The sequence below is a fragment of the Monodon monoceros genome, unplaced genomic scaffold (genome assembly GCF_005190385.1).
Source record: "Monodon monoceros isolate NGI ecotype Baffin Bay Population unplaced genomic scaffold, NGI_Narwhal_1 Super_Scaffold_8, whole genome shotgun sequence".
Lineage (NCBI taxonomy): Eukaryota > Metazoa > Chordata > Mammalia > Artiodactyla > Monodontidae > Monodon > Monodon monoceros.
Window position 1 is genome coordinate 18,845,589 of NW_021703785.1, and position 17,321 is coordinate 18,862,909.

Here is a 17,321-nt window from a genome sequence, read left to right on the forward strand (position 1 = left end):
TGTAATTACCTTTGTCTATCAGGTTTATGGTATATTCATTTTGGATATTGCTCTCAGTTCTCAAAAATTAGAGCCTTTAAAAGCTAATTTAATAAATTTCTTAGCTCATTATATACATTGTTCCATATTGTTAAATATGGATAAATAAATTTGGTTTTCTTTTGTACACTCAGTAGTGGACTTATGTTATTAGCTGCTTGTTCACCCGTGGTTTTGAGGGTATAGGTAGAAGAGTGAACTTATCTCCCTATTCTGAGGCTCAGTTGTAAGAGTTTATGACAAATAACACGAGATTCCTATTATTACATTTCTTAAGGACGAATTCAATCAACTTTCTCAACTAGAAACTGTGTAACAAATCTCACTAGGGTTATCAGTAGAGCCAGAGTGGCTAGTTCAGAGAAAAGGCATCAGCCACAAACCGTGCCCAGAAATGCTCTCCCCAGCCCACTCACACGCCAGTGTGAATTCAGAGAACAGATTACACCTCTGGGATCTTATAAGGTAATTCATTTATGATGGGATTTACCTCAGAATTCACGTGTCCTTTGCCATGTTTTTACCTTTTTTTTTCACCTTGAAAATGTTCAAACATTTTGAATCTAAAAAGAAGTCTTTTGTTTGCCTTTTAAAAATTATTACTAGGGAGTTTAGCGACCATTGGTAACTGCAAATAGAAGTGAAGGGGCTAGCAATACATCTCATCACCGACCAAACAGGATGCAATCTCCAGAAGCTTCTTTGAAAAGCTCCCCATTCCAAAAAATGAATTTAAGTGCGCTCTTCCCTACATAACATGGGTGAATAACTAAAAGATTCTATGTTGATGGGTTTGTCCAGAGTAATATGCTATCTATACTTCCTGATTCCAAACTAATTGGGGAAGTTTAAAATAGAAATTCCCATACATATAACAGATTATCTATATATCATATCATATCATATTGTATATATGGTATATATATATGGTATATGTTTTATATTTTTAATATTATAAATGTATTTGTGTGTATATCTACATCTAGCTATACTACATATCTATACCTATATACACAGATTTATCTCATTTAGAATGTTGAATTTAACTTGCATATAAACACCAACAGCATTGTTGTAATTCAGGAGTCAGGACATTTCTAACTCTCAAAGTAAATGTAAGCTCACTATTATTCAACATAGTTTTGGAAGTCCTAGCCACGGCAATCAGAGAAGGAAAAGAAATAAAAGGAATACAAATTGGAAAATAAGAAGTAAAACTGTCACTGTTTGCAGATGACATGATACTACACATAGAGAATCCTAAAGATGCTACCTGAAAACTACTGGAGCTAATCAATGAATTTGGTAAAGTTGCAGGATACAAAATTAATGCACAGAAATCTCAGGCATTCCTACACACTAATAATGAAAGATCAGAAAGAGAAATTAAGGAAACATCTCATTCACCATTGCAACAAAAAGAATAAAATACCTCAGAATAAACCTACTTAAGGAGGTTATACTGAGAAAACTGTAAGACACTGATGAAAGAAATTAAAGATGACACAAACAGATGAAGAGATATACCATGTTCTTGGATTGGGAGAATTAATTTTGTGAAAATGACTATACTACCCAAAGCAATCTATAGATTCAATGCAATCCCTATCAAATTACCAATGGCATTTTTTATAGAACTAGAACAAAAAATCTTAAAATTTGTATGGAGACACAAAAGACCTCGAATAGCCAAAGTGATCTTGAGGGGAAAAAAAAGGAGCTGGAGGAATCAGACTCCATGACTTCAGACTATATTACAAAGCTACAGTAATCAAGAGAGTATGGTACTGGCACAAAGACAGAAATATAGATCAATGGAACAAGATAGAAAGCTCAGAGATAAGCCCACACACCTATGGTCAACTAATCTATGACAAAGGAGGCAAGGAAATACAATGGAGAAAAGACAGTCTCTTTAATAAGTGGTGCTGGGAAAACTGGACAGCTACATGTAAAAGAATGAAATTAGAACACTCCCTAACACCATACACAAAAATAAACTCAAAACGGATTAGAGTTTCAAAAAATGGGCAGAAGATCTAAACAGACATCTCTTCAAAGAAGACATACAGATGGCCAAGGGACACATAAAAAGATGCTCAACATCACTAATTATTAGAGAAATAAAATCAAAACTACAATGAGGTATAACCTCACACCAGTTAGAATGGGCATCATCAGAAAATTCTATAAACAACAAATGCCGGAGAGGGTGTGGAGAAAAGGGAACCCTCTTGCACTGTTGGTGGGAATGTAAATTGATACAGCCACTGTGAAGAACAGTATGGAGGTTCCTTAAAAAACTAAAAATAGAATTACCATATGATCCAGCAATCCCACTACTAGGCATATACCCAGAGAAAACCATAATTCAAAAAGACACATGCACCCCAATGTTCACTGCAGCACTATTTACAATAGCCAGGTCATGGAAGCAACCTAAATGCCCATCGACAGACAAATGGATAAAGAAAATTTGGTACACATATACAATGGAATATTACTCAGCCATAAAAAGGAATGAAATTGGGTCATTTGTAGAGATGTGGATGGACCTAGAGACTGTCATATAGAGTGAAGTAAGTCAGAAAGAGGAAAACAAATACCGTATATTAATGCATATATGTGGAATCTAGAAAAATGGTACAGGTGAACTGGTTGCAAGGCAGAAATAGAGACAGAGATGTGGAGAACAAACGTATGGACACCAAGGGGAAAGTGGGGGGTGGTAGTGGTGGTGGGATGAATTGGGAGATTGGGATTGACATGTATACACTAATATGTATAAAATGATAACTAATAAGAACTTTCTGTATAATAAATAAATTAAATTAAAAACATAAAAATAAATGTAAGCTTTATTTCCTTGAGGAAACTGTGAGAAGATAATAGCAGAAAGCTAGATGCAAACTGTTACTGATTACTAAGAGACATCCAAATTAGCTATAACATAATTTCCTACTGACAACTACATCAGTATGGAAGACTTTAGACATCTGTGGACAGGGGATATTTCTGTATGAATATTGCTGAAAGATTCAAAAAAAGTTTATTCTTTATTCCTTTTTAGCACTTCCCTCCCACATGAACAAAATGATCTATGTTAATTATAATAATATTGAATAAAAGTTTTTAAAAAGTCAACAACTGAGAAATATCCTACTAAAATTATTTTAGGTTATGCTAAAGAAAAAAGTCCTGTTAGCTGCCAGGTAGAGTATGTCACTACATTTTGGAACAGGAAAAACAGACAAGTTCGAGACAACTCCCAAAAGGGCCACTAAACTTGGTGAAAATACATACAGAACTTGTCAAGTCATCAAGCAACAAATTCCACACTCCATATTCCTCAACCACTGGACCAGACTGACAAGCCGTGACCCAACCTGGGATGAGGAAGTCCAGCCAGGTATCTCTTCTCCCATAAGCTTTCTGCCCCAACTCTTGCTGGATAAGTGACTCCTGCCCAAATTGCAACCTCTGCACTGGGACAGGCTTGGTACCTGGATTAGAGATGGGAGACAGGTTTGATCCTGCAGTCACCCACTGAATAAAGACATGGACAGCTGCTCCCATGTCTCTCCCTGAGATAACATGGGGCATACTTGCTTGACCCCAACCCTCTCCACACAAGGCCTCTGCTAGGGATGGGTGAGCTGTAGTAACTAGACAGAAGTGGGGAGGGGGAAACTGGGGAAGGACTCAGGTGTCTGAGGCAGAGGCACCAATGGTACAGAATACATCTCATGGAGACAAGGAGGTGATGAGAGGGAGACCATTTGTTAGCCATGTTCCAAGATAAGCTTATTAAGAATTCCAAGACAGCAGAGCATTAATCTCTAAAAGCAAGTTCCCTCTGTGCAAGTGGTCTTATGTAATAGCACTGGTCCTAAACCCATGAAGTTGGCTCTGTTTTTAGTGAAAATTTAGAAACTAACACCTTAATATAGTGGATTGGGACCCACTTGTTATTCCTGTGATGTGACCATTCTGTGTTATCGATGGGTTTTTAATTTTAGTTCCATTAATTTAGCTCCTCTAAATCAAACTCCAAACTCTGTCTCCCCTTCTGTGGGTAGCAGCTGAAATAAATGGTCAGCTCCCTGAGACTTCCAGATGTTGCTTTACATTGGGCTCCTTAAGTCCCGCCTGCAACTTGTATAATCTCATGGTCATACAGGAAATTAAAGAGCACTTATAGAAGAATTTGGAAGTTCTTTCCAGTGTAACCTTCCCAGTTTGAATTTCCAGAGTATGCCAGTCATCTTGGACTCTAAATTTTGCCTCCTTAGCACTATAAATTAGTGACTTTCTGCTTCACTTCCAACTGCCTCATGATTTGGGCACTCCAGTAAGTGTGGTGTGTTACTTTATTTTTGAGAGGTAAATTGATTTGCAGTTTAAAAAATTAATTTGATCAGGATATAGTGCCTTTAAAGAGTTGGGCTGTTTCTTCTTGGTTTAACTTACAATAATTTTGTATCTGTGGGAAGGTTAGTTCAATATAAATTAATCCACCTTTAACAGAACTGAGACTTCATTTGATACTTTAGCCAATGAAACTCAACAGGTAATCTTCTTGGGGGGGCGTCTTAAATGTCCATGGTTTTCCATAAAAAAGGACAGATAATACTGGTGATGACCTTTCCATTTTTCTTTATCCCTAAATCTTAGACAATATTCCTAGAGCTGGGGTGGTTATTTCATGCCCAAAGAGCTATAAGCATGAGTTCAAAAAAGCCAACATACTAAAGATGGCAGGAAAGAATGATAAAAATACCTTAGGTTTTTCAGAGCTTCTTTGACACTCTAGCCCTTAAGAGCTTAATGCCAGACTTATGAGATGATAAAAATATATTGATATGTTTTGAGTCACAATTTTTTGCTTTTGTGTCACTTGTAGATACACTATCCTTGATGGATCCAACTATTCTCTGAAAGACTGTCACAGGATGCCAAACACTCAGAAGGATTAGAATAATTTGTTGATAATTACATTGTAAATGGCTACTGTCTCATATTTCTTGATAATGCTCCTTTTTTCCTCTGCTTCAATTCCACTACTGCTGTAATCACATATTCTAGATGTCTATGTTGTTATCAAGTTATGGTACTGAAGTCAGAATCTAATTGCTCTTCTGGAGTTTCTTTTGCATATATATATATATATATATATATATATATACACACACACACACACGAAAATGATAGGATATATATATATATATATAAATCCTATCATTTTTGTTTCTTTGGAGAACCTAGATAGATAGATAGATAGATAGACAGATAGATAGATAGATTTATTTTAAGAAATTGGTTCACATGATTGTGGGAGCTGGCAAGTTTGAAATCTGTAGGAGAGGATGGTAGGCTGGAAATTCTTACAAGAGTTAATGCTGTAGTCATGAGTGTGAGGTCCATCTGAAGGCAGAATTCCTTCCTCTTCAAGAGACATTGTGCTTGTCTTTTAAGGACTTCAACTTATTGGGTGAGGCCCACCCACATTATAGAAGGTAATCTGATTTATTCAAAATCTACTAATTTAAATGTTAATCACATCTAAAAATTATCTTCACAGCAACATCTAGACTGTTGTTTGACTAAACAGCTGGGCACCATGGGTTTTTAATTTTAGTTCCATTAATTCAGCTCCTCTAAATCAAACTCCAAACTCTGTCTTGCCTTCTGTGGGTAGCAGCTGAAATAAATGGTCAGCTCCCTGAGTCTTCACCATGGACTAGCCAACTTGCTGAGTTCTAAATAAAGTTAAACGTGTGTGTGTGTGTGTGTATTTTGGTAAATCTATAGAGTTTACTGATTTCACAAGTATAATACAATATCACAAATGATTACAAGCCAGGCTAATTTTGATCTTCACTTAATATCTTGTTATTTTCATATATGAACAATAACTGGATATGGCACATAATGCATTTAAGAGTATTACTTTTATGTGGTAACTTGGCTGAGCCATGGTACCCAGATGTGGTCAGGTACTGTTATGGATGTTTCTGTAGAGTATTTTTAGATGATATTAACAATTAAATCAGTGGGCTTTGAGTAAAGAAGATTGCCCTTCATAGTGTGAGAGGGCTTTATACAACCAATTGAAGGCCAGAATAGAATAATGACATTCCTGGAGCAAGAAGGAATTCTGTCAGCAAAGGAACTTTGGACTTGAACTGTAGCATGACTCTTCCCTGGTCTCCAACTGGCTCACAGATGTTGGACATGCTGGGTTCCATAACTGAATGAGCCAATCCCTTAAAATAAATCTCCATATGTATCTCCTATTGGTTCTTTTTCTCTGGAGAACCCGGACTAATACAGTATTTCTTCAATCACAGAGTTACTGATGCATTAATATCTGTCATGTGAGTAGTTAGAAAACAGAAAACATACTCATGTAGATTAAAAGTTGTTCATGTTTTCATTATTATGGTTATTAGTTTATATCATTACACATAATTCATTGAATTTCAAAAGAAAACTTGCACTTTATGGTTAAAACTTCTTTCTTTTTCTTTTAAAAATGTGCTTAGTTCCTTTGATATAAAAAAAATTTTAAATTTTGTCATTTCATTCAATTGTTATCTTCTTTCATTGTATTTTTGTTTGTTGCTTCAATTTGACTTCTTATTTTTGCATTGGAAGCATTACTCTCCCTTTTACAATCAGAAATTTTTTTTCCTCAAGTTCATCATTATTTTTTCTCGAACTCAGTACTGCCTTTAAATTCTGGGAAGAAGAGACTCTTCCCTAGGTTCCAACATTTAAAAGGTCATGCATCAGACAAATATTGTTCAGGCCCAGAAGAATGCTTCTCCAACATCCCTTAGAGAAGGCAAATGAGGAGTAATACCTTGAAGGCTTCTGTGATGTGCTGCTGTCAATATCAGAACAGACACTGCCTGGAAGAGTGTTATGTATTTGAGCAGTGGAAGGATTTAGATAAACACATGACAATCTATTAAAATGACAAATTTTTACTTCCAGATGACAGGAATGCAATAAACCCTCACATAACATAGAATTATTTCTCTGTATTTCTCATCATTTATTTTATTACTCCCTTCCATGTTTTAATACTTGGTTTTGGAGGTGTCATTAATACTAATATTTCACAACAGTTCCAAATCTTGCATAGAAAAAACTGATGACTCTAAGTGAAGGGCATGTGTGTAATAATTGCACTATCTTTCACATTTTTGTAATTTTAAAATTTTTCACAGGAAAAAAAAGAAAGTGCTGAATATTATATCTGGCATGCTCCTTTTTTTGTGTGTAAGAAAGGTATCTAAGAACGTATGTTTGTATTTTCTTGTATTTGCATAAAAAGTGGAAGTGTACACAATAATTAAAGACAATATTGATGGAGGTGTGAGAAATAGGTGAGAAGGGGTGAAGCAAGAAGGAGACTTCTTTTTGGAAACTGTTTAATATATTTTAAAATTTTGAAAACAAATGAATATATGAATATATCTCTTATTAAATTATTGAATTAAAAATAATAAGATTATCAAGTGACCAACTGCCTCGAAGTAGCCTGGCACACCTCTATGGCTTTAGGGGAGTGAGAAAAAAGGAAACAGTTTGCATGATTTTGGGATTAGCTAGTCATTGGTGTATTCCATACTACTGTAGGTTAAACTTAATTGGCTTACATTTACATGTTTCTCATTTTAAACAATAGCTATGCAGTTATCTATCTGGTTGACCTTTGGTTAGTTGCTTCACTTTTCTGATCCTCAATGTTTTCACTCATAATATATAGAAGTAACTAGCTAGTAAGGTATCTCAACAAAAATGAGGTGACGAAAGTAAAATATTTAGAATGGTGTCTATTATTTATTCAGTGTTGCATCCAATGAAGAGTGACTGTTACCATCATCACTATCATTTTATTTGATTTAAAGGGAATATACTGCAATTCACCAAACATTTGTGAGAAGAGTTATTTAAATATCAAATCTTCCCTAGAGGACCCTATATCTCTTTTGGACATATGAAGTACATTTTGGTGCAAAGAAAGAAAGAAGCCATGGGAATTTTTCAGGAGGCCATTGCATCTGTCTAGTGAATTAATTAAGATCCAGACTGTCAAGAATGCACATGGGAATCAAAAAGTAGACAAACAAAAAGGATTTTTAAAAGATATATAATGAATATGTGTGTATGGAGTGAGAAAGACAAACTAAAAACTTGCAATCAGGTGTAGGAAGACACAGAATAATGAGAAGAGTAGTAGGAGAAGAAGGAAGACCTTATCATTGTTTTATTGTCAGCATGTCTATGAATTATTAATTATACTTAGGATAGTCTCCTGTTGCTGCTGTAACAAACTGCTTGACGGCTAAAAACAATACAGATTTACCATTTTACAGTTCTGGGTGTTAGAAGTCCTAAATGGGTCTCACTGGGCTCAAATCAAAATGATGGCAGAGCTGAGTTCCTTCCAGAGGCCCTAAGGGAGAATCTATTTTCTTGTCTTTTCCAGTCTTTAGAGGCTGTACACATCCTTGGCTTTTGACCCCTTCTGTAGTCAAAGAAAGTAACAGGAAGTCGGGGGTCTTTTTCATTTAGTATCTCTGGGACACTGATCCTACTTCCTCCCTATTTGACATATAAGAACTCTTGTGATTATGTTGGGTCCACCCAGATAATTGAGGATAATCTCCTTATTTTAAGTTCTGCTGATCAGCAACCTCACTTTCATTTCCAACCTTAATTCCCTTTGCCATGTAGCATAACACATTCACAGATTCCAAGATTAAGATGTGGATATCTTTGGAGGCCATTATGCTTCCTAAAAGAGACATGTTATATATGAAGCTATTATATCAAGCATATCATTAGTTAAGAGTCTCATGGTGAAAATGACAGCTAGAATGGAGAAAGGAAAAAATAATATGGGCAGGGAATGAAGGATGAAAGTGGTAAGTATTAGAGCACCCAAACCTCTCTAATAAGCCTTGATGATTTATATGAAAAAAAGAGATGAAAGCATCAATCGACTATTTCAAGGACTGATATATTCAGTAATTTTCATAGAAGTAGAATGTGAAACTTTGTAGAGATTTCAAAAAGATAAAAATAAAACATTGCAGTCTCATTTCTAAAAATATACCTAAGACATAGCAATTATACCAATAAATAGAATAACCTATAATTGAAGAATAAGGCATTTCAAATTTATCAGTTCTGTAAAACTTTGAAAACATTTTTCAAAATGATTCTGTAGAATAAGTTCAAATAATTTCAAACTATATAATGACAGGCACTTAATTTTAGGGTGCTTCATGGAACTATGTCAGAACGTTAACAATTCTCTTTCTGTATTTACTAATCATTATTTATCTATTTTAAATTCTAGCTCTATAAAGAGCATAATTTCAAGTACCAAGGTTTAGAACTCTGGGATGGGAAATGTATATGTTTACTTTTTGTACTATGTGTTTTAATGGCATTAATTTAAGCTTTAATTATGCATGAAATTATATTGGATTTCTCACTAAATTCAAAGGAAGAAATGTCTTCATGATTCATTCTTTCTTTGGTAAACATTTCTAAAATTGTATTGCTGATACAGCTCATCAACTAAACATTACAAGAAATGAAATATATGGGAGGAAAACACTAATTAGGGAGATTTTCTCTCCCAAATACACATGAGAAACTTCCATTAATGTCAATCATGAGGAGATGTCTTTCTGCCGAATACCCCAGGTAACAATGCACATCTTCCCTTGCCTTTCCAATTAGAAACACAGCAGGTTTTTTAAACTGTTAACAAGCTGCATTACATTCCAGGTCTAAAACTTTGGTTTACATAAAAAGAGTATATTATTTAAGCTGGTCAGATGATATTTATATCAGAAAATGTAGTTTTAAAAAGTGATTTTGAATTAATTTGCTTTATATTGGTTTTATGTTCACTAAAGTTTATTGTCTCTATACCTGAATTTTCCTTAGAATATTAGCCAAGATTTACCATTAGTTTCATGTAAAAGTAGCTTACTTGATTCTTTATATGTTATTTTTAAATGATTATGTTAGAACTGAGTACTACAATGTAGGCTACACAGGTGTTCTCTATAATCTATAAACACTGCAGTGCACTAATTTAACATATAATTTACCAAATATTTAGGGACTTTACCATGCTGTGTTAATGTGTAAAATCGTTCTCAGTACTATGAAATATATAAATACATACTGTTATTCTTGCTCAAGACAAAAAAGAAAAGAAAAAAAACAGTGTTTTACCAAAAATACACATAATTCTGCCTATCAGCTAACCTTTAAAACGTATGTAAAAAATATAAAAATTATCAACAAAGATTAATTTCTCTACAGACAGTAAAAATTCCCTTCTGTAATTGACATAGACTGCTTTGTGTATTGCATGGTGTATTAGTGAGGGTGGATTTTCTTTACTCAGACTACTGATGCAAATGCCCATCTATTCTGGAAACACCCTTATAGACACATCCCAAAATATGTTTTATCAGCTACCTGAGCTGGTAGTTCAGTCAAGCTGACTCTTAAAATTGCTCATTACATATTGTGACTCCAAAATATTTCAGGCTCATAAACTCAAGGGCATTTGTAGTAACCATATTATTCACGGTTTTACTGATTTGGGGGATAATGGCTTAAATTTTATTTGGAAGACAGAATGAATTCACCATTGAAGGAGATGGGATCTAGAGTCAAAATTTTTGGAGTTAATATTTATTTCCAAATATGTTCTGAGCATAAGCAATGTTATGCCATTTTACCTGGTTTAAGCTAACTTAGCACTGAGAGAGTCACAACCAAGATCTGCTTCCCTGCAACACGAGCTGGTGGAAGTATAAATTTGCAAAAAAAATGTAAATGAAAATTTTAAGTTGCTGGAGGCTGAATGTAGACTAGCCTGAGAATAAGGAACTCCACGGGTCTACAATCTTAGGGGTTGACCCACATGTTCATGTGTTTTATCCCTAGAAAACTCATCAGGATCTCATGGTTAAGAGAGCAAAGAAATCTCTCCTCATGACTCTGGCAGGGGGAGGGAAGGAGTAATCTTTGTAAAATAGGACCACAACCTATTCCACAACAAAGGCTTGCTCTCCAGGAGAAAAGATATCACCAGAACCTTGTCCCAGAAATGTGGGGGAAGGGCATTACTCTTATTCGGTTGAAATAAAGGGATGGAGAAAGAGTTAACATGTTAACAACAGTTAAAATAAAGGTGAAGTAGCTACAGTAATTTCAGAAAAAGCAGACTTTAAAACAAGGAAAATTATCAGAGATAAGAGGAGTAGTACATAATGATAAGGTTGTCAATTCACCAAGAAGTTATATCAATATTAAATATGTATGCACCTAACAACAGAGGATCATAATACATGAGGCAAAAACTGGTAAAACTACGAGAAGATAAGTCAGAAAGTGAAAAACAAATACCGTATGCTAACACATATATATGGAATCTAAAAAAAAAAAAAAAAATGGTTCTGAACAACCTAGGGGCAGGACAGGAATAAAGACGCAGACATAGAGAATGGACTTGAGGACACAGGGAAGGGGAAGAGGAAGCTGGGATGAACTGAGAGAGTGGCATGGACATATATACACTACCAAATGTAAAATAAATGCTAGTGGGAAGCAGCCACATAGCACAGGGAGATCAGCTCGGTGCTTTGTGTCCACCTAGAGGGGTGGGATAGGGAGGGTGGGAGGGAGACGCAAGAGGGATGGGATATGGGGATATATGTATACGTATAGCTGATTCACTTTGTTATACAGCAGAAACTAACACACCATTGTAAAGCAAATATACTCCAATAAAGCTGTTAAAAAAAAAAACTACAAGAAGAATAGATACACTATTACCCGTTAATATGCTATTATTCAACATCTCCTATAATTAGCAGATCAAGGAGGCACAAAATCAATAAGGATATAGTTGACCTGAGCAACACTATTAATAAATTTGATCTAATTGAAATTTATCAAATATACTATCTAATAACAATAGAATACCAATTACTTTCAAATATACAGGGAACATTCACCAAGATAAAACTCGTTTTGGACATAAAATCTTAACAAATTTGAAACTGTATAAAATATGTTCTCAGAGAGCAACAGAATTATCTATAACTCAACAGAAAGACAGCTGGAAAATCCCAAAATACAGCAATTAAACAACACATTTCAAAAACACATTGGGCCAAAGAAAATGTCTGAAGATAAATTTATAATATTTTGAACTCAATTAAAATGCAATGACAATGTTCAAACACTGTATGATGTAGTTTATGCAGAAAGGCAGTGCTTAATGGGAAATTTATAATGTTAAATGCATTAGAAATAAGAAAGATCTAAAATTAATAGCTTAAGCTTCCATGCCAGGAAATTAGAGAAGGAAGATAAATTTAAGCCAAACACTAGTAAAGAACTAATAAAACTTAGAGCAGAAATCAATAAAATTGAAAACAGTAAAACAATAGGGAATGTCAACAAACCCAAAAGCTCTTTGCTTGAAAAGATGAATAAAATTGACAATCCTTTAGCCAAGCTATCTAACAAAAATGACAGAAGACACAATTATCAATATCAGGAAAGAGTGAAGAGTCATCACCACTGATCCCATGAACAGTAAAAACAATAATAAAAAAATGCTATGAACAGTTCTATGCCCAAAATTAAGTAATTTAGATAAACTGGAATAACTCCTTGAAGGACACAAACTACCAATACTGAACAGCATAAATAAGTAATCTATACTTATTAAAGAAGTTTGATCAATAATTGACTTTGCAAAAAAATCAGTAACCTTCCAAAATAAATAATCAACTGGCCCATATAATTTCACTGGTGAGATTAACAAAGACATTCTACCAATTCTCCACAAAATCAAGCCAGAGGGAACTCTACCTAATTCGTTTCATTAAGCCAGCATTACCCTAACACTAAAACCAGATAAAGACATTACATATGTATAACTGAATCACTTCGCTGTACACCTGAAACTAATACAACATGGTTAATCAACTATACTCCAATATAAAATAAAAAGTTAAAAAGAAAGACATTACAAAAAAGGAAATACCATACAGCAATACCTCTCAGGAGCACAGACTCAAAGATCCTCAACTAAATATTAGCACATTGAATTTAAAATGTGTAAAGAGCATTATACACAACAAACATGAGGAATTTTATTCCAGATATGCTAGGCTGGTACAGCATTTAAAAATCAATCAATGTCTTAGAGGAAAACATAGGCAGAACACTCTATGACATAAATCACAGCAAGATCCTTTTTGACCCACCTCCTAGAGAAATTGAAATATAAACAAAAATAAACAAATGGGACCTAATGAAACTTCAAAGCTTTTGCACAGCAAAGGAAACCATAAACAAGACCAAAAGACAACCCTCAGAATGGGAGAAAATATTTGCAAATGAAGCAACTGACAAAGGATTAATCTCCAAAATTTACAAGGAGCTCATGCAGCTCAATAACAAAAAAACAAACAACCCAATCCAAAAATGGGCAGAAGACCTAAACAGACATTTCTCCAAAGAAGATATTCAGATATCCAACAAACACGTGAAAGGATGTTCAACATCACTAATCATTAGAGAAATGCAAATCAAAACTACAATGAGGTATCACCTCATACCAGTCAGAATGGCCATCATTAAAAAACCTACAAACAATAAATGCTGGAGAGGGAGTGGAGAAAAGGGAACCCTCTTGCACTGTTGGTGGGAATGTAAATTGATACAGCCACTATGGAGAACAGTATGGAGGTTCCTTAAAAAACTAAAAATAGAACTACCATACGACCCAGCAATCCCACAACTGGGCATATACCCTGAGAAAACCATAATTCAAAAAGACTCATGTACCACAATATTCATTGCAGCACTATTTACAATAGCCAAGACGTGGAAACAACTAAGTGTCCATCGAGAGATGAATGGGTAAAGAAGAGTGGCACATATGTACAATGGAATATTACTCAGCCATAAAAAGAAACGAAATTGAGCTATTTGTAATGAGGTGGATAGACCTAGAGTCTGTCATACAGAGTGAACTAAGTCAGAAAGAGAAAGACAAATACCATATGCCAACACATATATATGGAATTTAAGAAAAAAAAATGTCATGAAGCACCTAGGGGTAAGACAGGAATAAAGACACAGACCTCCTAGAGAATGGTCTTGAGGATATGGGGAGGGGGAAGGGTAACCCGTGACAAAGCGAGAGAGAGGCATGGACATATATACACTACCAAACGTAAGGTAGATAGCTAGTGGGAAGCAGCCGCATAGCACAGGGATATCAGCTCTGTGCTTTGTGACCGCCTGGAGGGGTGGGATGGGATAGGGAGGGGTGGAGGGAGGGAGATGCAAGAGGGAAGAGATATGGGAACATATGTATATGTATAACTGATTTACTTTGTTATAAAGCAGAAACTAACACACCATTGTAAAGCAATTATACCCCAATAAAGATGTTAAAAAAATATCAATGTAATCAACCACATGCACATACTAAAGAAGAATCTACTGATCATAATAGATACAGAAAAAGCATCTTACTAAACCAACATCCATTCATAATGAAAAATTTCCACAAACTAGGAAAAGAAGCAAACTTCTCCAATTTGCTAAAGAACAGCTAACGACAAGACAAAACAACAGTACAGCTAACTTCATAGGTAATTGCAAGAAGATCAATGCTTTCCCCTTAGATCAGGAACAATTCAAGGATATCCAATCTCATTATTCCTACTAAATTTCCTACTGGTATTTTTTCCTAGTACAATAGGACAAAAAAAAAAAAAAAAGAAAAGAAAAGAAAAAGAAAGAAAAGATCTAATATTGGAAAAGAAGAATTAAAACTATCCCTATTTGCAGACAACATGATTGTCTATGTAGAAAATCCAAGAGAATAAACAACAAAAGTTCTTGGAAAAGATGAAAAAGTTGCAGAATACAATGTTAATACACCATATCAATTTCTTTTCTACATACAAGCAATAAACAATTAGAATTTGAAAAAAATGCATCATTTAGAGTAACAGCCTGAAACATGAAATACTTAGGTATTAATATAAAATATGCCTGGTATCTGGATATGAAAAGCTGTAAAACACTGATGAAAAATATCAAAGAAGATTTAAAGAAATCAAGAGATTCTGTGTTTATCAATTGGAAGATCAATATTGTTAACATTTCAATTCTTCCCAAGTGGTGTTAGAAAAAGTGAACTTTTTTATGGAAAAAACAAAGGAAACTTGACATAGACCTCACATCTTTCATAAACATTAACTCAAAATGGATCATAAACTTAAATGTAAAATGCACAAGTATTAAAATTCTTGGAAAACTTACATTATCTTGAGTTTGGTTATAAGGTCATAGATACAATACCAATAGCACAATCCATGAAAGAAAAATTGATAGGCTGAATTTTGTTAAAATTTAAACTTCTGGTCTGTAAAAGACACCATTAATAGAATGGAAGAATAAGTCACAAACTGGGAGAAAATACTGTAAAATACATGTCTAATAAAGGACATATATCCATAATATTCAAAGATATTAAATAAAACCCAAGCAATACTAAAATAATCATAATTAAATGTACCATCCTAATACCATTTTAATATAATGATGTTAATAATAGAGGATGCTGGATATATGGTATATGAAGACTCTCTGTATTATCTTCACAATAATCCTGTAAATCTATAAATAAAATTTTAAAAAATAAAGTAGTTCAAGATGCTAAAGGACAGATGGAAGACCAACCACCCACTCCTCTTAACTTCTCACCCATTTTCATGGAAGAATTGGCTCTTGCTTCATGGCATAGATGGAGATACTTGAGGGCAGCATTGCCAAAGCAGTCAAAGGAAGGTGAAGCAATCAGCTTTATCATAACTGAACCATAGTTGCATTTCAAATATTTATAGGAATCTGTGCAGTGACAAGGAGCGATATAAATATCCGTAGCTACAGATGCACACATTGGTGAAGATTCTGGGTCTCTTAAGTGAAAATTCTGAAGCTCACAATGGGTCAATCAAGACAAGATCAAATTCAAATCTTACCTCTCAATAAAACATGTTTTATTTTAGGAAGGCCACCTATTAACCATAATGTGTAAACACAATAAGTCATGGATTAAATTTATACAGAAAATTAGCCAGGAAGGATATTTAATAAATACTGATTGGATGAATAAATAAACATCCTACCTTGTGATTCTAGTTTGACAATACCATCCACTAATTATTGGGAAAACACTAATGAAAAGATATTTAAGCACATTTGTAACGGGATAAGGGAAGACTAAGAATAAACAGAAAAACTAAGAGGCCTCTGCACTCAAGAGAAGGGAAGGGTATGAGCAATGATATTAAAAGTAGGTTCAGGGAAGATGGAAAAGGGGAAAATAATGGGCAGCATTTGGTAACTTAGTAAATATGGAGAGTGAGAGTGAGAGAAATAGTGATGTGAAGGAATTGATTTTCTGTCCTTCACTGTTTCCTGACAGGCCTTCTATGTATAAAGTAATGCTGGTGGATCATAACTCTGATATTTAAATTATGTTATGCTTTGGACTTAATGGGATTGGTCCAGAGGGAAATTCAGGGAATCTTTATGTTGTGACAACATGTTCATTAGCCATGGTAATAGCCGATTTTAGAGTTCATTTGTTTTCTGTGAAAAGGAAAAAATATATATACAATGTTTAAGTGGTTGTGCTGATGTTCCGTTTTGACAATAATTACTACACGATTTTGAAGGGAAATTGGTCATTTGCTAACAGTAATAACAAATCTTAATCCAGTAATAACTGCAAATGTACTCCATTATATGTGTAATTGGCAGTAATCTGTATCCAAGCACTGGTCCAGAAAGAAAACACTTGAGGACAAAATTCTCATTTCCTACATGTATATTGTTCTTTGAAATAAATAGCCTAATAACTCTAGTTATTGAACTATTATTTTATAACAATATTAATATGCATTTCTTTACTAGGTTCACATTCATTCTCAACTATCTAAAAAGACTAGGCAGTTGGTTTAAAGAAATTCTTGTCATTTATATTGAGGTTAAAGATATGCACTGCTTTATATCTGAGTTCAGTTCAACACTTTTATTGGCAATGGTGTGCCTTTAAATCAGTGCAATGTAATGAAGGCTTCATGAATATTAAACTCATTAACCACCAAAAAAAGGGTTTAATAACAAACTGTTAC